Raw genomic sequence first — 23,919 nt, forward strand, 5'->3', positions numbered from 1 at the left:
AGCATTCTGGACCTGTGACATTTGAACAGACCTCAAGGGCAGCCCCCCCCCCCCCGTAGAAAGCTCCCCAGGGCCTGCCGGCTTCGCCTGTAGAAAATGGCTGCTCACGGACCCCCCTACCTGCATTGATGGTGACAGGACCGCTGGCCAAGGCATTCATGGCGATGACCGTGTGGTGTTCCTGCACACCGCCGTTGTTCAGGCTTTGCTGAGGTGGCTGAGGAGAGGCGAAGGCAGAGCTGGGGCCGTAGGAGCTTGGCTGGGGGGCCGCCTCTTCCGTCTGGAGCCCTGTGTAGGGAGAAGGGGGGGTAGTTGATCTTCCTGACTCTCTATCAAAATGTTCCTGTTCCCCCACCCACTTTAAAAACCCCTTCTGCCACTTGTGGCTCTTGAGGTCCCTGATATAGGGTGCAAAACTGCTTCCAACACACAGTGACCCTAACAGAGTTTTCAAAGTACGTGAAACATTCCCGGAGGGGTTGACCATGATGGCGACCCTCCCCGATGGGTTTCCACAGCTGAGTGGAGATTTGAACCCAGGTCTCGTGAGTCCTAACGGGACACTCTAACTCCAGCAACACACCTAGGAATCTTAGTAGTGTTTATTTTCATGCTGATTTTGTTCGTTTCAGTGTTCTAACTCTTCACTACTGTTCTTTTTTTAATGGGGTGCCCGTACTCCGCCTTCTATGGTTTGCACGTTATAGTGGTCCGTGGATTGCACACTAGAGAACACGAATCACCAGGGCAACCCCAAAAGGCAATGCAGTAAGACGCCCCCCCCCCCCATCCACAGGGGATCAATTTTTAAAAAAACCCAAGGATGCTGGAAAAAAATGTGGATTATGCCGAATTCTATTTTATTGGCAAATTCTGAGGATTAAATATCCCCCTCTTAGCCTCTGAAGGTCAGAATGACGATGGTGGCTGGGAAATGCACGGTAGTGAGCGGAACGGTGAGGCCCCTTGTGGCTTGGGCAAGACTCACCACTGAAGCTGGACCAGTCTGTGTAGTCTGTGGCGTCGAGAGAATCTCTCCTGGACTGCCTCTATTTCATCGATCTGAGTGGACAGAAAGCAAACACCAGACCGAGGTTCATGACTAGGAATACAAAATTACAAAATCCAGAGCGGTGGGAAACAAAAAAAGTTGAGATAAAATATATACACATGCTGGACATCCACCTCAATGGATTAAATATTAGCCAAGGTTTCTTAAACCATTACCCAAAAATCTAAGATTGCATTAGAGTAAATTAAAATTGAAGTAAGGCTGCTTCTGAAAAAGAGAGGTTTTCTTTTTAAACTTCATCAGCCCAGCCCAGGATCAAGCACAGAAACCCACCACAGAGCCACCTCTTACCAGCGGCAGTCCCAGTCCGGCCCGTGCCCAGTTCACTGTTGACAGCTTCTCCCGTAGCACCGATGCCACTGGGCTGACAAGGTTGGCTGGTGGGAAGACGGGCCCTTGGCAACTGGGACACTGGTAGCCAGCCGGGGCCATGTTCTTTGGCAACTGGCTGGCCATCTCATTGAGGCAGGACCAGTGAAAGAGATCTACGGAGAAAGGAACGGAAGCAGTTTGAGACAGAAGGAACAGCAACAGGCCTGCCCAGGGCTTTGCAGAAAGGCTGAAAGAGAGCTGCCCTTTCTTCTAGCGACAGACCCTTTGGAAGGTAGGAAGTGGGTTTAATTTTGCTTTTTGCTTGCTTCAATGCTGGACATTTCAAGACCGATAGTCCTGCAATCCTTACAGATCCTTAAGGCCATACGTACATAAACAACACACGGGATATTGTGTTCACCGAAAGCTCAGTTTCCTTACCTAAGAACATCATCTCTCATAGAATTGCAGGGTTGGAAAACGTCTCCAAGGCGTTTCAAGTCCAAAACTTCACAAAACCAGGAATCCATAGCGAAAGCATCCTTGAAAGATGGCCATCTCTCACCCTCTTTCATCTCTTTGAAAACACCCACGCATCTCCCAGCCTTGGGTGAAGATGTGAGCCACCGAAGGCTCCTTTGTTTACTCCCTTTTCCTATCTGTATACTTACTGCTTTTAAATATTGTCTTTTCAATGAGGACGGCACCCCCTGGGGGTGTCCTTTTTAAAGGAGAGAGAGGCAGGGTGAAAATATATTTTAAATAAATAACAAAGACACAGAAATGTAGGCCTAAGTTATTCCCTCCCCGCCCGCCTGACACTTCAAGCCAGAATCAGAGCTTACAAATATTATTTCTTTTTTGATAAGCACCGGTGTGTGTGTGTGTGCGTGGGTGGCGGTGGTGTTCATGGGTTAAAAACAAATACATCGCCTAGTTTGTCCTTCACCCCGAACTGACAAAAAGGTATCCCAACGACAGCACTCCCATCTGCACAGGAGTGGAACCGAGGTACCACAGTGGGACTATTTCTAGCCCCCATCAGGAAAGGGTGTCCCAAGCAATTCTCACTATGTGCTATCAAGTCAATTCCAACTTGGGGTGACCTTCCCCCCCCCCCAGAGTTTTCCAGGTAGAGAAGGCACAGCAGTGGTTGACCCTTCCCTTTGTCGGGGGCTGCTCTGGGACTGAGCTGCTTGCCCAAGGCCACCCAGGCTGGTTCTCCTTGCAGAAGGCACAGGGTGGTGGTGTGGAAATTAAACCAGCAACCTGTGGCTCTGCAGCCAGAGACTTAAACCACTGAGCTATCCAGCCTGGTTGTTCTTGGCAATAATTGATGTGCGATCACATCCATTCTGACTCGCCAGGCAGTTTCTTAGGGAGCAAATGTACAGAATCGCTTTACCCTTCTTTTTTCCCTCTGGATCTGTGCAGTTTGCCCAAGGCGACCCAGGCTGCCTTTTTCTCCCAGGACCCCACCAAGCAGGGGGTTAAAACTCCCAACCTCTTGCTCTGCCGCCGGATGCTTAAAATGCGGAGCCCCCCAAGCGATGATCCCTCCACACAAACTCTCCTTTAGGAAAGGAACCCAGGCATCTGAACAACGACCTCACACACACACACACACAACCACCCCCCGCCCCAGTTCTCAGTCTCATCAGGATGTGGCCCCACCTGAGAAGGCCTTCTGCCTCTTCAACCTGTGAGGGTCTCCAACCCCCCCCCCGACCAAGAAGATCACAGACACCACCAATAGGAGGGTGAGGCAGGGTTTCAGCTGGAAGACCCCCGCCTGATCCTCACCCACAATTGCAGGAGTCGTGGGAACGGGGGAAACCAGGGGAATTAAATCTAATTTCCCCACGGAAATGGCTCCCTTCCCTTCCCTACCAAGGACCACGATGGGGAGCGGGTTCGAAGGGCAGGTGGGCCTCTGGCCTGTCCCCACCCACGCCCAACCCAGCCCACGCCCTCCCCTCCCCCACCTCTGGGACAGGGGCCAAAGGGGGGGCCCAGGCCTTTTGGGGAATGGAAGTGCGGCCAAGAAGCGCCCTCCGCGGCGAAGCCCACCCTGAGAGGCTCTGCAGGCCCCACTGCCCAGCTGCCTGGCGCTCTCGTCTCCCGCTCGTGTGGCAAGGCTCAGCCAAACGCCGCCCAGAGCTATTTTTGAGGAAAGATGCCAGGGCAAGGTCTCCCATCATCCCCGGCTGGCAGGAGGCTTACCCAGCGGGGACAAAAGGTGTGTGTGTGTGCTTTGGCAAGCTGAAAGCTCTTGGCTTTTTCCTCCTCTGGTTTTGGGCGGCACGAGGGATGTCAAAACGAAAAGGACGGCGCCCCCAAGGCGAGGACGGATGGCAAGAGTGTGGGGCTGGCTGCTGAAGAGGCCTCCCCGCCCGGCGTTCAACAGGGAGAGCGCCCACGTCACAATCGTGGCAAGTCAATTTGGCACGGGGCAAACAGGATGGGCACCCAGGGCAGGAGGAAGATGGCTCTCCGATGGGGAACGCTCCCTGCCCCGAACGTCTGCACCTCTGGAGAGCGTGGGGGGCGGGCAACAGAGACAGGAAAGTAATGCTCAGTGGTTAGTGTTCGTTACAAGGAAAGGCAGTGAAAACAGTTCTCCTTTCTTGCACCCGGTGGCCTTTTCCCTTCCCTGTTGTGACCGTGACCGACGTCCAGCGAATTCCCTCCTCGCTTCCTTGGGACGCTCGCGAGGAAGAACCGGTTGCGAAAGGAGCAGAGGGATTCCAGTAAGGTATGGGAAGGATTTGGGAAGAGGGAGTCAGGGCAGAGAGGAGAAGGCCGGTCACGGAGTACTTCAAGGTTCGCCCCCTTTTACAGTCCAGAAATACTTCCGACCCCCTCACCCCGTTTTCACGGCGGTTTGGGCTTCCAGTGTTTGACCACCAATCTTGTCCAGTCAGCGCCGAGTGTATGTTGCTCACATCCAAAACAAGCTGAAGGCAAGCGGGTCCCTCTTCCGGGCCTGCTCATTTTGGGGCCCCAGATGCCAACCACCAGGGCTGGCCCACCGAGCCTGGCATGGAGGGAGGAGGGCAGAGCCGCCCAGCGGGGCCCCCGCAAAAAGGGTTGGAAGCCGCCGGGCTGGGTGGCTCTTCTGGGGCGGAGAAGTCTCCATGGGCGAAGGGGTCCAGCGTGGGCACCGCGAAAGAGTTGGTGGCCTCTGGAGCCGGCAGCTTGGACGGGCGCCCTCCCGGGCGAGGTGCGAGGTCCGGACGAGACGAAAATCCAGGGGGTGATCCGGACATGGGAGGGCCAGGGCCAGGAAATGAGGCTGGCGTGAGGGGAGTGAGGGCGAGGGGAACAGGGGCTACGTAGTGAGGAAGGCGAGGGGAGAGCACCCTCTAGAAGAGGGAAAAAGATGGCTTTAAACAGCAGCCTCCAAGCACTTTTTTCTCGGCATAGAATCAAAATATTCATGGAGGTGGAAGGGGTCTACAAGGCCACCCAGTCTGACCCCCTGCTCAAGGCAGGAATCCAAGTCCAAGCAGACCCGACAGAGGGTGCTCCCGTTTTTTCTTAAATGCCTCCAGCTATGGAGCGCTCACCACCTCCCCAATTATTGGCTCCATTGTTATACTGCTCTAATAGTTAAGACGTTTTCCCTGACATTTCAGCCGAATTCTGGCTCTCTGTAGCTTGAGCCCATCATGACGTGTCCTGCACTCTGGGACGATGGAGGACAGATCCTGGCCCTCCTCTGTAGGACAGCCTTTCAAGTATTTCAAAAGGGCTCTCCTATCTCCCCCCCCCCCCGTCTTCTTTTCTCCAGAGACACAAGACTCAAGAAGAGGCCTAAACAGTACAGAATAGAGGGGAACTAGCAACTCATGGGATTTGAAGACTAAATTTCTGTTAACGCAGCCTCAAATAGCATTGGCCTTTTTTGCTGTTGCATCACACGATTGGCTCATATTCTTCTTGTGATCTACAATGATTTCGGAATCCTTCCCCCCCCCCGAGGCGACATCGACCAGAAGATCCATTAGGGGTTCCTCTTTGCACAACTCCACATGCAGGGCAGGGGCGGGCTTTGGGGGGTCCTGAGGGGCGGTTGGCAATTCCCGGCCCAGGATGAAGGAGGAGAGCAGAGCGTTCCTGTGCAACAGGGTCTGCCGGATGAAGACTTTAATATCCTCCGCACAATAGCCCAGGGCTGCCGCGGTGGAGGCCGCACCGATTCTGAAAGAGTGCGTGCTAAACTTGAGGCCCTGGACTCCCTCCCTTTGAAGTGCCAGGTCCCATTACCGGGCTTCGGACCAGTGGACCCCGATTGTCTAACATTTAATGAACGTCTGCCCCTCTCCCTGCAATCAAAGGAAAGGCTCGCCTTGGGCACTGCTCTTGCATGCCTTTCCGAAGCTGCTTTCCCTGGGCCTGGAGCTTTTGTCCCACCTTTGGTGGGTGTCACTCATTCCCAAAAAGCACCTGGCTTTCCCCCCCCCGGCCGCCATCTTGGACGGATCCTTCTGCTCCTTTGACAAGCTATGGCAGATACTAGAGCTGGGTCCACCAACCTGCTAAGCTCTACCAGTGAACCACCAGCCCTCCATGTGGGGTGGGTGGGAGGGGGCCCTTCCGGGAGCAATCCCAGTGGCTGTGTGGGGTTGGGAGTTGTGGGCCAAAAGCCCCACCCACACTTTCCTAGCTCTACCTGGACAGACTCTTACTACGGTCATAGTCCAGGTACAAGGCAAATGCGCGAAGAAGAAAAATCCTAGTCAGGCCATCTACCGATTAAGGTGCTGGGACGAGCACTTGGGTATCCATTCCTCTGTGCCAGCTGGCCCGCGGAGCCCTTTCTGCTGGCACGCAAGCCATAAGTTGCCAGATCAATATTTTGCACGCACACACACACACCCCGCACAGCCAAACCTGAGAAGACCCCATTCCGGATCTGGAATGGGTCTCGAGGCACCTCCGTGCCAGGATCCACCCTTCTGCCCCCACTTCTGGTTCTGCCACTGCAGCGGGACACGGCCCGCTTTTTCTCCCCACAGGTTGGCCACGCAAGCCCAAAAAGGTTCGCCACCACTGGGACTCTTAAGTGGTTTTGATTTTGGTGCATTGCCTTGTACCTGGAAAATTAGCAGAGGAGAGCTAGGCCACATAGATCTGGAAAAATAGTGGGGTTTTTTGGCCCACAGCGGCACTCACCTATCTCTTAGCACACACACCCCTTTGTAACTTGAACCCAGTATCGCCTTTTTTTCACCATTCCTTCTTTTTTGGCTTTATTTGAAACCTCTTCCAAAGTGGGATCATCTTGCTGCCACAGTCACGTCTGTTCGCAAGGCGCCGCTTCCAAAAAAATCCTCTCCTCGATCTTTCCTCGGGCATTCTCCTTGGAACCCTCCATTTCATGGCGTTCGTTTGTGTGCTCCAAATGCAATCCAGACCAAGGAACATCTCCTTTGGGAGGCTCGGGTGCACCCCTCCTTTCCGTTTCCTTTCTTCTCCTGCTCCCTCAATGTCTGCCCAAGCCGTATGAGACGCTTCCAAGTCCCCACGAATACCCCTCGCCCACAACGTTTCTCCCAGCTGAACGCCTCTCAAGCGACACACCAAAGTCTTTCCACACCCAGGAGCCACGAGGGCCCTTTTTTCTTCCCCATTAACACAAGCTTTAACCTCCCAGGCATTCTTCTCGGATCCTCAGTTTATAAAGGCCTCCGTCTTCTTTTTCGGCTACGGGCGGAGACGCCCCAGTCCCTGCTCCGGCCTCAGCGTGGGGCTCGGCCCATCACCTTCACCGGTATTTATTTATTTGATTTATATCCCGCCTAGCTGGACTACCAGACCACTCTAGGAGGTAGATGGTCTGACATGGACTGTGCTTGTTCGGCGGCCTCCCATCGGCAGCTGGAGCTCGCTGTAGATGCTGGGGGCAGGTTCTCTGACGTCTCCCCCGCCGTGGGGGAGAAACTTTGTGGGTGAGGTGTATTCGTGGGGACTTGAAATCTCACCTTGCAAATGTTGGAGGGATTTATTTTGTATTTGGTCCCCTCCCAAAAAAGCAAGGAGAGTTCAGCTCAGTCTCGCATTTGGTCCCCATCTGGGCTTGGGGATGTTGGCAACCTTGGAATGGAAAGGGAGGCCGGGCTTGTGTTGGGACCGCCGTCTTCTGCCCTCTTGATGGGTGGAGTATTAAAAAAGGCATGGAGATTGACATAAGGCAGGTTTTTTTGTGCAATCACAATTCCCTTTATAAAACAGATCATAAGCTGAGCCCCAACGGTTCTGGGGGAAAGGAATGGACCTCCGTGGCACCTGCGCTGCTGCTCTTCATATTTGTATCCCCAGGGATACACGTCTCTTGCATAGCGTACTTTAGAAAAGCAATTTCTCTTACTTCCCAACATTTTTCAGAGAAGCCATAGAGAGCACAGGGTCTGTCGTGCTAAGAAGAATGCCAAACAACATGCAGTCATGCAGGGTCCAGTTATATGTGTCAGTATAATAAGTAAAGCATGTTACACCAACAGAGTTCATTATAACTCCAAGAATTGCAGGAATAAACACCTGTAAATACTGACTTGGATTATTCTTGTTCGCCGGCCTCCCATCTGCAGCTGGAGCTCGCTGTAGATGCTGGGGGCAGGTACTCTGACGTCTCTCCCACCGCGGGTAGGCGAAGGCCTCAGCGCGGGGCTCATCCCGTCACCTTCATCGGTATGTGGTCTAAGTCAGAGCTGGCAAACGTATGGCACGCTTGCCACAGCTGGTCTCCGGTTCATCTTGAAGCCCCGGGAAGTGCAGTGATCAGCCCCCGGGACTCTCTGGAGGACCTAATCAATGATTTGGAAAGACCCTTGGAAGCACCTTCGACTTCAGAGGAATCTGAACATCTGGTGGCGAACCTTTTTGGGCTTGCGTGCCCAACCTCTGGGGGGTGGGATACAGCGGTGGGGTGAAAGGCAAGAAAGAAGGGGGAAAGCCACCACAGCACAACACTGAGGAGGAATCCCCAGCGCTCGCAAGGAGGGAGGTGGGAATAAAGGAAGAACTTCCGCTGGTCCTGGCAGGGGATGGGATCGTCCTTCTTCCTTCCCTCTCACTCAAACTCTCCTGGGCGTGGGCTGGGTCAGAACTTCAGACCAGGTTGGCAATCCCAGCTTCTGCCGACAAGCCGTCATGGCTGGGATTGCACTGGGAACCAGAAGGATCGGGTTCAAAGAGGGGGCAGAAGCAACTCTGGGGCAGGGTCGAGGCTCCCCGAGGCGTTCAGCTGGGAGAAACGTTGTGCGCGAGGGGTATTCGTGAGGACTTGGAAGCGTCTCATACGGCTTGGGCAGACATTGAGGGAGCAGGAGAAGAAAGGAAACGGAAAGGAGGGGTGCACCCGAGCCTCCCAAAGGAGATGTTCCTTGGTCTGGATTGCAGTTGGAGGACACAAACGAACGGTTCCAAGGAGAATGCCCGAGGAAAGATCGAGGAGAGGATTTTTTGGAAGGGGCGCCTCGCGAACAGACGTGACTGTGGCAGCAAGATGATCCCACTTTGCAAGAGGTTTCAAATAAAGCCAAAAAAGAAGGAATGGTGAAAAAAAGGCGATACTGGGTTCAAGTTACAAAGGGGTGTGTGTGCTAAGAGATAGGTGAGTGCCGCTGTGGGCCAAAAAACCCCACTATTTTCCCAGATCTATGTAGCCTAGCTCTCCTCTGCTAATTTTCCAGGTACAAGGCAATGCGCCAAAATCAAATCCAGTCAGAGTCCCAGTGGTGGCGAACCTTTTTGGGCTTGCGTGCCAGCTGTGGGGTTCATCTTGAAGCCCCGGGAATTTAAATTAAAAGGCAGGTGGTACAATGGGCAGTGGCTTGAGGGCTGGTTGAATTCAGACATCACACAAGAAAGGACATTTCTGGATCCCCCCCCCCTTTGCTCCTGGTGATGTGTTTGGGGGCACCTACACGCACCCACTCCATTACACATCTCTGGTGGGAAAATGTGGTTGGGGTTCATATGCTTTTTCTTTAACAGATTCTGGTCAATCTTGACCGTTTGGACAAGCGAGTTCCAGCTGCAGATGGGAGGCCGGAGCAGTCCTGCGCGGCCTTTGGTTTCCAGTCCCTGAACCATGACCTGAGGCGGGGTATGGATTTGATGCTGTCCTGTAGGAGCTAACCCTGGCCTGTAGGAAAACACAAGTCCTCTTCTTCTTCCTCCCCCCAAAGGACCTCTCCCCCCCTCCATTCCTTCAGCAAATGAACATGAAAAAGGCCTTTCATCTTCTTTCTGTCACGCATGACTACTTCATAGTCTGCCTGCCCTACGCGTCTTATTACTTCATAAGAGCAAAGAGTTTTGCATTATCGGCAGGTCGCAACAGCCCCCCTTTTTGTCCTGGTTCGAATGGTCTAGGTCGTACCTTCAAATCTTATCTTTCCTTCTGCCCTTGTCGTCCTTTTTGTAGCTGAACTTTTGCCAATTCGGCCACTTTTTTAAAGTGAGTTCTCGTCTCAATTAGTGGCTTGACCGCTCTTGGCGGCTCGTCTTTCCCGCTTTTCTCTCACTAAATCCAACACTCCTCGAGGATCCCACCCGGACATCCTGTCAAGAGGGGGGGAAAGCAGTAGACGTTGGAGGTACTTCTCTAATGGCGAACATTAAAGGGGCTATCAAGAAATGCCACCGTCTTTTCCTCTCAAATTTGTACATTTTACAAAACATCTGTCATTACCCGGGTAACATTACTTTTAGCCCTAGACTGCCAGCATCGCTGACGTTGGTATTTTACTGTCTCAGCGGTTGGACAGCCCCATTGCTGTTCACCTGCTCCTCTGATCTTCCTTCTCAGTTCTTCTAGCGGCCAACTCTGCAAATTGGACGTTGGGTTCCCCCATTGTATTAGCTTTCTTAATTTCAGACTTTTCTCCTGGTGGTGCAGTAACCCCCTCCGCGGTTCCCTTTCTCATTTACTCAAAAGCATGGGATCCTCCAAATAGTCTCCCTGTAGATCTATGACTTTTCCTGGCCAACTCCAGCTTGGAACCGATCCCCCACACATTGGCTAGGGTGTGTGCGTGTCCAGCTTTACCAATAGTTAAGGCATAACGTGATCAGTTGCCTGGGCCCACAGACTCACACCCGTATTTTAGTGAAATTGAACTGCTCTTTTATATAAGCAGCTTCTATTCGTCTTATCGCGTCCTGTCGACAAAGGCCAGCCCAGTTGGAACGCCAAGGGATGGTCGTCCGTTGGCCGCAGGCTGGACTTGGGCGCCTCCCGCTTCTCCCTTGGAAGGTGAAGGCGACTCCTTGGCTGGCTGGCGTTTGTCGGCTGTCACCCAAAGCATTCCGTCAGTGGCAAGGGGACAGCGTTGCCCTCCTCCTCCTCTCTCCTGGCCTTTCGGAGCAAAGGGGAGCTGGCAAGGAGGCACCACGAGAAAATCGTGTTGCTGCTGCTTGCTGCCTTAAATGTCAGAGTCTTGAGGAAATGAAATCCTGCACATTTAGTTCCCCGGGTTCCCCCCGTTCCCACGAGCTCTGAATATTATTACTGTACTGGTGTAAATAAATGGATAAAGAGTTCTCCATCAATAGAAACAAATAAATAGACAAACACACTTCTTTAACATTAAAATAATGACTTTTATTAGGATGTTCATCTGAAGTGGTTTTCTCACCCAATGCCCAGTTTGCATCAGCAAAGTGTGAGACGAGGGGCGAGAGAGAAGAATCTCTCGCCGGAGTCCCTTCCAACAAAAGCAGAAAAGGAGGCCCAAATGTCACCCGTGCCTACACCTAGAAGAACTGGACAATGGGGTCCTGATGCCCACGACTCAGAGAAAGAATTGCGTGGGCTAAGGGTAGCCGTTGGACGATTTGGCAGGAATAGAGAGGAAAAAGAGGGTGGAGACTGAGGCAGGAGCAGTGGAGATAAAAGGGAGCGAAGACCCCATATGGGGGGTCGGGAGTGGGTTTGGCTACAGGACCCATGGACTGGGAATGACTTCGGGTGCCTAGGGAGGAGCAACATACTAGTTGCGTAAATCTGCTAGAAAGGGGAAAACATGTCCATTGTTGCGGTGCTCTTCTGTACAGGAACAGAAAGAGAATACTAGAGGCAGGTGAAATTTCTATTTGATTTAGCTTCTTGACTGTTTTGCCTAGGAAAGTGAAACTGCATGACTCTCATAGCAGTATGAGAATGCCCAGAGTAGTTCTTGTAGATATTTGCTGTCTCCTTGCACTTCTTACAGTGAATAGTTAATTATTTTTCTGTTTTTACAGGACTCTGTTAGTTTTCCGAAGTGCATGGCAAGGCATAATGTTTTCACCATTTTAAACAAATGGAGGCCATTGACTTTGGAGTTTTGAAGTTTGACAGATTCTCAGGTTTCAGGGGCTAAAATGACCCTTCTAAACCGCCAATGTGCTAAACCCTCATCTCTGGCCTCCCCCCCTTGAAAACAGTGGGACCCCCCGGTCAAAATTTGACCGCTCCGGACCTCGTGCCACTCGCTGTGTGCCGACTGATGGTCCAAGTGTGTCCTCAGTGCATCTTTCCCCCCAAGCACTGTAATCACACGATCTGCGTTCGGATAAGGTATAATTACTTGCCACTACAATTTGATTTTGCTCCTTCAAATACCTGTTTAATCCACACCACACAGCCCTGCTATGTCCCATGCCCACCATCAAGCTGATCTAGCTCACCAAGTGGGCCCCCCTTGATGTCTTCCTGGAAAACATCCAAACTTCGGACAGATGAACGCCATCTGGCCGGAAAAATCCTGGCCTATCCCAACAGATCCTGTGGTGGCCGACGACAGACCCCAGGCATCTGCAAACAGCTCTGCAGACTTCCCTGTCAACATTGCGACGGGCAGTGTTTACGGGCAAAAATGGTCTCCATCCCTCCAAAACAGGCGAGGGGTGATTGTCGACCATACAGTACGCATGTCAGGGTAGGTGCCCCTCAACCGTGCCATATCGTGTATCGCCCAGGTGTGTCGCCAACACGTCTGGCAGGTGTTGTCCGAAGGCAGCCGCTCGACCAAGCTGAATCCACAGTACGCCGCGGCGCCCTCTCCATTCAAAATGAGCGCTTGCATCAAGGCGAAAGTTGCTCCCCCATGGGGATGCGGCAGCATCTTTCACTGCCCAAAAAACATAACTGCGACCCAGCAGCACGATGTGTCTCCGTCCTGCTTCCAGTGGGGCACCTGTAAGACATAAACACAGTAGGCCCCTGCCTACACATTAGGGAGTGCCCGGACATACCTATGATAAGAGGATGATGCCCAGTGACCTTGCTGTCTAATATCCTCCGCACCATAGCCGAGGGCTGCCGCGGTGGAGGCATACATACTGGTGCTGGCAGCGGATCCGGGGTGGGGTCTCGAGGCACCTTCCACGCCACCACTTCCGGTTCTGCCCCGACGGTAACACACCACCCGATGTATTCCCCCACCCCATCAGGTTGGGAACTCAAGCCCAAAAAGGTTTGCCAACAGATGTTCAGCTTTCTCTGAAGTCAAGGGTGCCTCCAGGGGTCTGTCCAGGTCCGAGGGCAGGTCTTCTCGGGAGACATCTCGGCTGCTCCTGGTTCTCCTGGGGGGGGCTGCACTTCCAGCAAATATTTCAGTACCTAAATTACTAAGTTTAGAAGAAAGAAAAAGGAGAGAAATCCCCACACACGGACACCCTCCCCAATCAGTCCATGGTTTGGAAAAGGTTGGGGGGCTGCTGCCTTCGGGGGTTGGCTGGGCAGCGCCAGGGGGCGTGTCGTTGCCTGCATGCGCACGAGCTCACCCTGCCCCACCCGTTCCTGCCAAGGCTACATCCCATTACCGGGCTCCGGACCAGCGGTTGGGGACACCACCTCAAAGGGGCTTGTGCTGCCAGGTCCTTCCTTGGTGGGCCTACCCAGACCCCTCTTCGCCGCTCGCCACGTGGAGTCCTCCATCTTCTTTTTCGGCCACACGGCACCGGCCTCAGCGTGGGACTGGGCAAGTCCCTGTCCTGGCCTTAGGTCAAGAAGAAGTAGTGGTTCGATCTCTGCAATGGTCTTCAGAAACCCCCCAGACCTGAGAAGGGGGTTGCAGCCGCAGTGCTGGCGCCACCTCGGCAGGCAGATCTGGAGCAGCTGGTGCTGGCAGCGGATCCGGAGTGGGGTCTCGAGGCACCCGGGGGGGGCCCTTCCGCCGCCACTTCCGGCGATTTATAACAAATGTAAAGGTCCATCCTGCCTGTCCACGAGGGGGAGGGAAGTGGAAATAAGAAGTCTCGCCAATAGCCCTGAACTGAGTAGTAGGAGAATTTGATCTCCAATCGAAAAGAGCAGCACGATTTCTCTGCCGGTCGCTTGCCGTCTCCGGTGAAAGGGTAGATATATTCCAGGAACCTTCCCATATCCAAGGAGTGGAGGCCTGTCGAGGAGGCGGAAGGGCCCTCGGACTCCTCAGAGGACAGACCCTGGCGGTTATGGGGTCAGGCTTGGAGGTTTTCTTCCCCATTCCTTACAGAAGTTTCCATCTTCCTTAAACTGTCCCCAAATTTCCCAAGGATAGTTAAACAGATTGGGTAGGGGAAATCAGTATTTTCATATTCTTTTTTTCCGTGGGGGATATCTTGGGAAAGAAAAACAAATGAAATATTAAAACTTTTTCCTCTGGAATTTACAGAGACCTTGGGAAATGTTGCTTCCTCTCACTCATCCTCTCTCACTCTCCTACTACCCGATTCAATGACTGTTGATCTAGTAAGTAGGTCAGTCCAACTAGGGTCGCCTGCCTTCAGCAGAAAATTGGGCGTTGCATTAGAATTTTGCAGAGTGCTGCCCTAAGGACAGCTAATACAAGGAGGGGATGTTTTAAGAGAAGATCCACGTCTTCAGTGTCTGTCTACTTGAATTTCCTTCTGTGTGATGCTCAACCCATGGGATCCCCTCCCTTGCCTGTTAGAACAGCTATGCCAGGGCATGGAAAGCGGCACCTGTGTGAGGTTAACAGACCCCTTTTTACCCATGGAGTAGGCAAATGGGTCTTGCTAGCCTTACTATATGGTAGCTTCAAAGGAATCCCATGCCTCGAAAGACATTGATCATGGGAGCGGAGGAAACTCTTGCCCACGTGTTTCTGCACTGTCCACTCCACCAGAGTGATGGTTCCAAATTTGTGGCACCGGTGTGGAAGAGGAATGGATGGGAAGCACGGCTCAGCCTTCCCAGGGAGAAGTTGCTCTACGGTGCCTCTCCCTTAGCCAGATGGGGTCCTGAGATGTCCCTTTTGACTCTTCTGCTTCAGGAGCAGGAAGGATGGCTGTGGTGTCTGGTTTCTCCCCCGCATCTTCTCTTCCTTCCTGCTGGCCTCTTGTTTTTCCTCTTATTCTTCAGCCTCTCCAGAAGACCAAGCAGGCTCTCAGCCCTTTCTCCAGCCCTATCGTAGAAGCTTCTAAATTCTGGGGGCATTTTAAGATATTTTATTTCTATTAGTTTATCCTCCCCAGGACCCGATTCTCTAACATTTAATAAACGTCTTCCCCTCTCCCTGCAATCAAAGGAAAGGCTCGCCTTGGGCACTGCTCTTGCATGCCTTTCCGAAGCTGCTTTCCCTGGGCTGGGAGCTTTCGTCCCACCTTTGGTGGGTGTCACTCATTGCCAAAAAGCCCCTGGCCTTCCCCCCCCCCTTGGACGGATCCTCCTGCTCCTTTGACAATCTATGGCAGATACTAGAGCTGGGTCCATCAACCTGCTAAGCTCTACCAGTGAACCACCAGCCCTCCTTGTGGGGTGGGTGGAAGGGGGGCTTCCGGGAGCAATCCCAGTGGCTGTGTGGGGTTGGGAGCTGTGGGCCAAAACCCCCACCTCCACCACCACCATTTTCCCAGCTCTGCCTGGACAGAATCTTACTACGGTCATAGTCCAGGTACAAGGCGTTATGCGAAGAAGAAAAATCCTAGTTCTTCCATATACTGATGAAGGCGCTGGGATGAACACTCGCCTATGGAGTCCTCCTCCGTGCCAGGACCATTCGAGCCAGAGAAATTACATGGAAACCCTCATTCTAGAGAATTTATAGAAATGCAGGGCCATGTGGAAGGGAGACCTCACTTCGCAAATTGAACAATAGTCCTTTAATGGGTTTGAATTCCTCCATGAATTTGGTGTGGACATGTCCTCAGCGCCCTTTGTGGAGTGAAGGGGAACCCAAGCCCGATTTGGGGGATTTGGTCCATGCTTAATTTTTCTTCAGTTGCTGTTCATGGGGGGGGGGAGAAGTTGGTGGCATAAATCAAGCCCATGTAGAAGGCGAAAATGGGTAGGGAGTCTCAGAATTTAACTAGAAAGATTTTATCTAGCAAATGCCCAGCCCTCTCAGAATATGAGGAGAAAGCAGCACCCTACCGACTTTGGCCTGCCCGGCTCCTTATTCCATCCCTCCAGGATAATTATTAAGGGAAAACTCTGCCCTCATTGCGTAATAAATACTCCATAGTAATTTAATATTTATTTAATATTTAATATTAAGATTTTGGTCATGGAATATTATAAAGATTTATATAAATCAGAAGTAACACCGGACATAAATACTAAAAAATTTATACAAACATTACCAATAAACCAAATTTTAGAGGAACATAAAGACTATTTAAATAGCCCAATAACAAAAACTGAGATAAATTCAGTTATCAAAAAACTTAAGAAAGGAAAAGCACCAGGCTGTGATGGATTCACAGCTGATTTCTATAAAGTATGGGAAGAAGATCTCATAGAACATCTTCTAAAGCTATTTAACTCAATTTTGGGAGGTGACAAAATACCAGAGTCATGGCATACGGCCAGAATAATAACTATATTGAAACCAGAAAAAGACCCAATGTTTCCTTCATCTTACAGACCTATAACACTGCAAAATCAAGATCAAATTTTTTTTCAACAATACTGGCACAAAGATTAAGTAGTTTTGTAACTAAATATGTTCATACAGACCAATATGGGTTTATGCCAGGAAGACAAATGCCTGATGCTATCCAGAGAGTATTGAATATTATATACACAGCCAATAAAGAAAAAAAGAAGATGGCAATACTCTCACTGGATGCTCTTAAGGCCTTTGACCGGGTGGAATGGAAATTCATGTTTGATCTGTTGGAAAAAATGAATATGGGTAAAAACTTTATTAAAGTTTTAAAGGAATTATATATAGGAGCAGGTGCCACGGTACTTATTAACGGATTGGAATCTGAAAAATTTACATTATTTAGGGGAACTAGACAAGGCGATCCCTTGTCTCCAATCCTATTTGCATTAATAATAGAACCTCTTGCGACAAAAATAAGAGAAAGTGAAAACATTAGAGGACTGTCCACAAAAAACAGACAACACAAAATTAATTTATATGCAGATGATATGCTTCTCTTTTTGGAAGACCCATTAAAAAGAATAGAACATTTAAAAGAAATATTAGAGGAGTATAGTCAATATACAGGTTTAAAAGTTAATTTTCAAAAATCTAAATTATTATGTTTAAATATCCCTATTAGGAAACAAAATGAAATTAGAGATGCATCTCATTTAGTTATGTTATTCAAGTTTTAAATACTTAGGAATATGGGTAACAAAAAATCTTAATCAATTAATCTACAGAAATTATAAAAATCTATTTAAATTTGCAAAAGAAAAAATGACAAAATGGGTCAATTTGAACTTATCAATGCTGGGGAGAATTGCTCTGATTAAATCTTATATATTACCAAAATTTCAATTTCTATTCCAAAATATCCCATTACAGCCAGATACAAAAAAAGTAAAACTATGGCAAGGAAAGCTAGAAAATTTTATTGCAGGAAAGGGAAAGAAGATAAGATTTATAAATAGTGTCAAATATAGACAGGGTCAAAAGAGGGGATTAGGAATACCACAGCTCCTAAAATACTATGAAGCTTTGCAAATAAACCAAATTATTAAACTTATACAAATTGACGAGACTTGTAAAAATTCAGACTGGGTTAAAATGGAAAGTGAAATGAAAATGGACATAGTAAACAAGTATATTTATACTACAAAAACAATTGGAAAAGGAGAACAAATACAGAACCCATTCATTTCTGAAACATTAAGGATATGGAGAAAACATAGTAAAACATTGGCCCCCCCCAGTATCCCCTTTATGTCCCCTCATGGATCACCCAGATTTTAAGTCTAAAGAAAAATGTGCACAATTTAAGGAATGGAAGCAAATTGGAATATATAGAATTAATGACTTATTCGAGTCAGGGGAACCACTCACTATCAGACAAATAGAGGAGAAAACAAAGCAAATAAAAAGCAGTTGGCTACAAATAAAACAAATAAGAAGTTTCGCTACTCACTTACAACAAAAAACTGGCCTTCTAAGAACATTAACCGAATTCGAACAATATTGTATACAAAAAGATAAAAATAAAAAGAAAGGATTAACCTCACTAATATATAAAAGTATTATTGAAAAAGAATATGGAAAAGGTGGAGGATCTAAAACAGTCTGGGAAACAAATTTAAATATTAATATACCTGAAGAAACTTGGACAGGAATCTGGAAAAAATATCCATATAAATCTATTTCAGCAAGTGCAAAAGAAATGGTTCTAAAGGTAGTGCACCGATGGCATCTATGCCCTACAAAACTACACAGAATTAATAAAGATATATCTGATAAATGTTGGAGGAACTGCGGTCAAAAGGGAACTCTGGAACATATGTGGATCTCTTGCCCCAAAATAGAAACTTTTTGGCTGGAGGTAATTAAATGGATAGAAACACTGACTAATAAAAAAATAGAGATTAATGAAACATTATTGTTATTTTCATTATTCACGGGGGGAAATGAGAAACTACAATATAAAGAATTAATTGCAAATCTCATAGGCACCGCAAGATCTGAAATAGCTAAAAATTGGAAAAAATCCCAAGATCTCTCACTGCAAGCATTCACAAGTAAAATATGGCATACATTGTTGATGGAAAAAATGACGAATAAAGTTAGAGTACATAGAGGCAAAATAATCCATAGTAAATTCATGGAAAACTGGAAGCCATTATTAAAATATGCCGATAAAATGGAGACATGTGGTTTGAAAAGAGAGTTAGATTGTTGGTCAATTTTTTTAAAAAAGGTGATGGGTAAAGGTATATATGTGTGATTTGGAGAAAAGTGGGGAATAGTTTTGTATTCAATATTTGTAAAATGTTCAATTGTCCTTTCATTCTTTAGAAATAAATAAAGGGGAAAAAAATTAAAAATAAAAAAAAATTTCAAAAAAAAGAAAAAGAAAAAAGACTTTGGTCCTGGCGATGAGACTCTTTAAAAGTTGTAGCAGTGGCACATGTCAGAGAACATGGACTTTTACTTCATAGTTAAAGATATCTTTCAAAAATTCTTGGGCCTTAGAATTTTTCCCCCTCGAAGCATGACAATTTCAAATATCAGTGTCTAAATTACTAAGTTGAGAAGAAAGACAAAAAGGGAACGCATTCCCACACACGGACACCCCCCCTCCCAACCAGTCCAGGGTTTGGAAAAGGTTGGGAGCCGCTGCCTTCAAGGGTTGGCCGGGCGGCGCAGGGGGGGGGCGTGTGGTTGCCTGCTGGAGGAGGGGTTTTGGAGTCCGATCCTCTGGCATGGTTCAAAACTAGGACAAGATAAAGCACGCATGGCGGCCTTCGGGGTCATGACGCTTCCCTCCATTGTCATCCTGTTGCTTTTGCGGTATTCAAGCAAAAGGAAGTACGACACCCCCAAGACCAAGAAGAACTGAGTAGCACCAACTGTCCTCTTCCAGTTAAAGTTACAGGTTTATTCAGGTGGCCGAAGCAGCCTAGCTATCCTCATGCATTCAAACAACATGTCAGAGGGGTTTGTAAGCAGCTGTTTCCATCTAAGAAGCTAAACTTGGCCCCTAGAATGGCTGTAAGACTTTGGGGCTTCAATCAAAGTATATAATTTTGGAACTACCCATAAGAACTTGGTGCACAGCCTGGAGAAGATGACTTATTGAGAGCTTGATGTTTGTTTGTTTCTTTTCAGTTGGGTTTTTAAAATTGTTTTTATTGTTTTATGGCCCAATAAAGGTATCGTCTGTTCTCACATTTGTAGAGTTTGGGGGTTCCTTTTAAGCATTCGTGGGACTAAAAGGAAGTTGCAAAGATGCACGAAGGAAGTGGAGAAAGAAGGAAAAACCTGCATGAATTTGACCTGATTTTTGTACAAAAAAAATTAAGTTCTGCACTGTGATGTACACTCTGGATTCATTTATATTACTTGCATTGATTGAAGCACTTAGTAACGGTCAGCAGTAAGTATAAAGCAAATATCCTTTTGACTTCTTTTAGGAGGAAGGTGGAATATAAGTATTTTAAACAAATAAATAGTAAATAAATCTCTGCCTGAAGGATCATGAGTGACGAAAGTCAACTAGAAGAGCGAAGGAGTTGCCGGACGGGACAACTGGGATACCTGAGAACGGCCGAACTGGAGGGAGGGACACCCAAAGATCATCCAGTTCAGTCCCTTCCAAGGAGGCCCAGTGGGGGAATCAAACTCCCAACCTCTGGCTCCACAGCCAGAGACCTAAAACCTCTGAGCTATCGTGAAGTTCTTTGGTTGAGTTCAGTTTGTGCCCCCTCTTGGGAACCGCCTTCTTGCAGTTCTTTCACTTCTTCGCTATGCAAAATGTTGTTCCTTAGTAAGACAGATGTTTCTCCAGGTGTGTTATCTGGGCAGGAGTTGGGAGAAAACACCTGAAGTTCTGATGGATGGAGTGGGCCTGAGGGACCCTTCATGCCGGAGCAGATCTGGTTGACAGAACGGAAACGGCGTGAGGTAGTCAGCGTGACCATGAAGGGGCCAGAAGCCCATGATCTAAAAATACTGTACAGTGGTGCCTCGCACAGCGAGGTTAATCTGTCCCGGATTAACCCTCGCTGTGTGAAACATCGCTGAGCGGTAAGAAAAAACCCATTGGAACGCATTAAACATGGTTTAATGCATTCCAATTGGGCCGAATATTCACCGTTCAGCGATGCTTCCCTATGGCCGTCAGCCATTTTCGCGCCCTCCCCTCGCTGAACAAGGGCGCGAAAATGGCTGCGATCAGCTGTCTGGCGGGTCCAAAATGGCCGCCGGAACAGCCGAAATGGCCGGCTGCAGCGTTTTTGCGCCCTTGGTAAGCGAGGGGAGGGTGCGAAAACGCTGCGCGCAGCCATTTCGGCTGTTCCGGCGGTCATTTTGGACCCGCCGACCAGCTGATTGATGGGTCGCAAAGCGAAGGTCGGTAAGCGAACCGCTTACCAACCTTCGCTCTGCGATTTTCGCCCATTGGGGGCATCGCTCTGCGATCGCTAATGTGATCACAAAAGCGTCACCGTAGAGTGAATTCATCGCTCTACGGTGCGCTCATTCTGCGAGGCACCACTGTATTTTGATCTCAAATGCATTGCAGCTGGGCTCCATCCTGCCCTGGTGACAGAACGTGGAATGGACCCTTTCCCCATGGACGGGTGTGGAAGTCCCTGCCATTTTTGCATTTCCGGCGCCTCTCCAATGCAAACGACCTCCATAGCACGTTTGTGGGTCTCTGTCTTGCACACGTTACGCTTCAAATTGCACACGTGTGTTTCACATGCCTTCGGTTTTGAGGAATCGGGGAGGAATGAAAAGGGCTCCCGACTTGTCTTGCTTTGAATGGGGCTGCTTTGGAAGCACGGGGGGGGGGCGCACGCAAACGATCCATGGTGGCTGGCCCCTGTGTGGAAATGAGGACAGCGAGGTTCACATGCCAAGAAGCCTCCTGAAGGTCACTGCCTGCAAACAGGTCTACCTGTGAGTCACATCGACTAGATACATTGCAGGGTCCTTAATTCATTTGGGGGGAGTTGGGGGCTCACTTGCAGCCCACTCTCCTCAACCTACTTGTCAGCCTGTATGAAATCAGGAAGCGGTCCTGCAGGTGAAATAAGATTCCCGGTTGTACTTCGAGGGGTGGGAGGTCATCAGTACAAAATGCTGCTCACCTTGGATGATTCAGTGAAATCAGTTCCGATCTTCAGCTACTACCAATCATGTGCTGCGTGCGCCAGCTGTGTCTATTATTGTTAGCCGCCCAGTGTAGACTTTGGTCTAGATGAGCGGGGTATAAATTTAATAAATGAACGAATAAACCGAGGACACTGGTGCATGCACTGATGTTCTCCAAGATTTACTGCCTGAACTTTCTGACTTCCCTTGAAGTTGACCTGGAGACTGCAGTGGGTTTAGAATGAAGCCACCAGGTAAATTTGAGTACATTTGACCAAATCTTCCCCAGTCTTGGCTTGTCTGCACTGGTTACCTGTGTCACCTCCGGTCAAGTTCAAGGTTTTAGTGTGCTTACCTTTTACAGTTTGGGAGCCCATAACCCTCAGAGTGTCTTTCCCAAGGATATCTCCCACTCATGCCACCAGATCTTCTCCAGCCATGCTCCTCTGGGTTGCCACACTGGAGGAGCCCATGAAAACTTCCCCATCGGGCGTCCTTGGTTGTGGCACCAGCCCTTTGCAGCCGACTCCTGGCTGAGCTATGCCTGGCCCCCTCCCTAAGAGGTTGTGCAAGAAGCAGAAGAACCCTGCTTTGTCTTGAGGAGAGGGTCACCAAATCCTTCTCCTGGGCTCAAATCATAACATGCCTCAGCCTCACATAGAGTGAGCCGCCTAGAGTGGTCTAATATGATCAGATAGGCGGGATAGAAATAAAATAAATAAATAAATAAATAGTAGGGGTAAGAACTTGTCAGACCTTTCCAGAAAAATAATTCCGTCATTTTGGTGTAAGTAAATGGCAGGCATTTCCTGATACATGTTAGACATGTTTTTATGGGCATGTTAAATCCACGGATAAGGACCTTATGTTTGGACGGGTGCTGGAATAATAGATCTGGAAGCCAATTCTTTTGAAGGGACCATGGAGGAAGAGAAGATGTTGCAGAGATGTTCAAATACCCAAAGGCTGTGATGAAGGAGATGGAGCAGATCTGTTTTTCCAGAGAGCAATAAAATTTGGAAACTTAATTTTTAAAATAAATTTCTTTCCATGAGGAAGTAATCTGCTGTGCAAGGGAGCCAGAGGAGGGGGGAGGTGATGGAGATTGTCCGTTGGTCCCTGAGGCCATGAATCCCTGAGGGAGACAGTCAAGGAGAGAGTCTGAAGTGAAATGTCAGTTAGAGAGAGAGAGAGTTAGAGAGTCTGTGAGGAGTTCAGGGAGGCATTTGAGAGGGTGGAATTTGAGAGTTTTGAAGAAGAGGGGCCGGACCCCTCCTTTCCCCTTCCCTCATGAACCAGATCTAATAAATCTGCTCCTTTTCTCCACATGGCTGCCTGTGGGGGGGAAAATGGCTGCCTGCCTTTTTTAAACCTTTCTGAGAGCCGGATCCTGATTTTGGAGCGTTTCCCCAGATTTCTGGCCCTTCAGATCTTTGCTTGATGTTTTAGGATTTAACCACTGACTCTCTGGGGCTCTTCTTATTTTCTCTCGCCTGTAAAAGCGAACAAACAGATTCCCCACAGACCTCATTCAGTCACCTTCAGAACAACACCCAACGCTTATGCGTAATCTTACCAGAAGGAAAAAAAAATGTATATCTGATTTTTTTTTTTATCAATGTGATCCCTTTTGCTTAGATCAGTGGTTCTTAACCTTTGTTACTCAGATGTTTTTGAACTGCATCTCCCAGAAACCCCAGCCAGCACAGTTGGTGGTGAAGGCTTCTGGGAGCTGCAGTCCAAAACTCCTGAGTAACCCAAGGTTAAGAACCAGTGGCTTAGATCACATTTTAGTAAACATTATATATTAACTTTGATGCCTGGGATGTTTCAGGCTTCACATGGTCAACTCAGTCATGTTGGAGGAGTTTAATACATTTATGTTTCCAGTTATTACATTTGTATCTTTGTTTTTTGTGTAAACTGCCCAGAATACACATGTCCTAGATGGTATATAAGTCTAATAAAAATAAATAAAAATACATTGGAGTATGCAGATCCACAGTGTCTCAGTAGGCAGGGGTTGATTCTGCCAATCACTCCGTTCTGCCCTGCGATTGGGGCGCTGTTGTACCTTATTTATTTATTTATTTATTTATTTATTTATTTATTTATTTATTTATTTATTTATTTACTTACTTACTTACTTACTTACTTACTTACTTACTTACTTACTATCCCGCCTATCTGGTCGGTTAAGACCACTCTAGGCGGCTTAGTCCCTCTTCTCCCTCTTATGTGGCTTCCTCCTTGAAGGAGGGCCTTATTTTCCAAGATGGAGATGGGCTGTAATGCCGCTTTGCTATTTCTTTGCACCCACAGCTGACCCTCGGGTGTCACGACACGAGCAAGCACTAGAGGAAAAAGTCTTCCGCACAATGAAGACTTCCAGCTCAGTTCTGTTGTCGTTTCTTCTGTGTCGTCTTTTGCTGCAGCTGCTCTTTCTTCTAAGTCCCCGGAGAAACATCCCAAAGAAGACGGCTCGGCGGGCTTCCCTCATCTTTACGGAAGTTA

This window comes from Pogona vitticeps, chromosome 15 (assembly GCF_051106095.1).
Source record: "Pogona vitticeps strain Pit_001003342236 chromosome 15, PviZW2.1, whole genome shotgun sequence".
Taxonomy (NCBI): domain Eukaryota; kingdom Metazoa; phylum Chordata; class Lepidosauria; order Squamata; family Agamidae; genus Pogona; species Pogona vitticeps.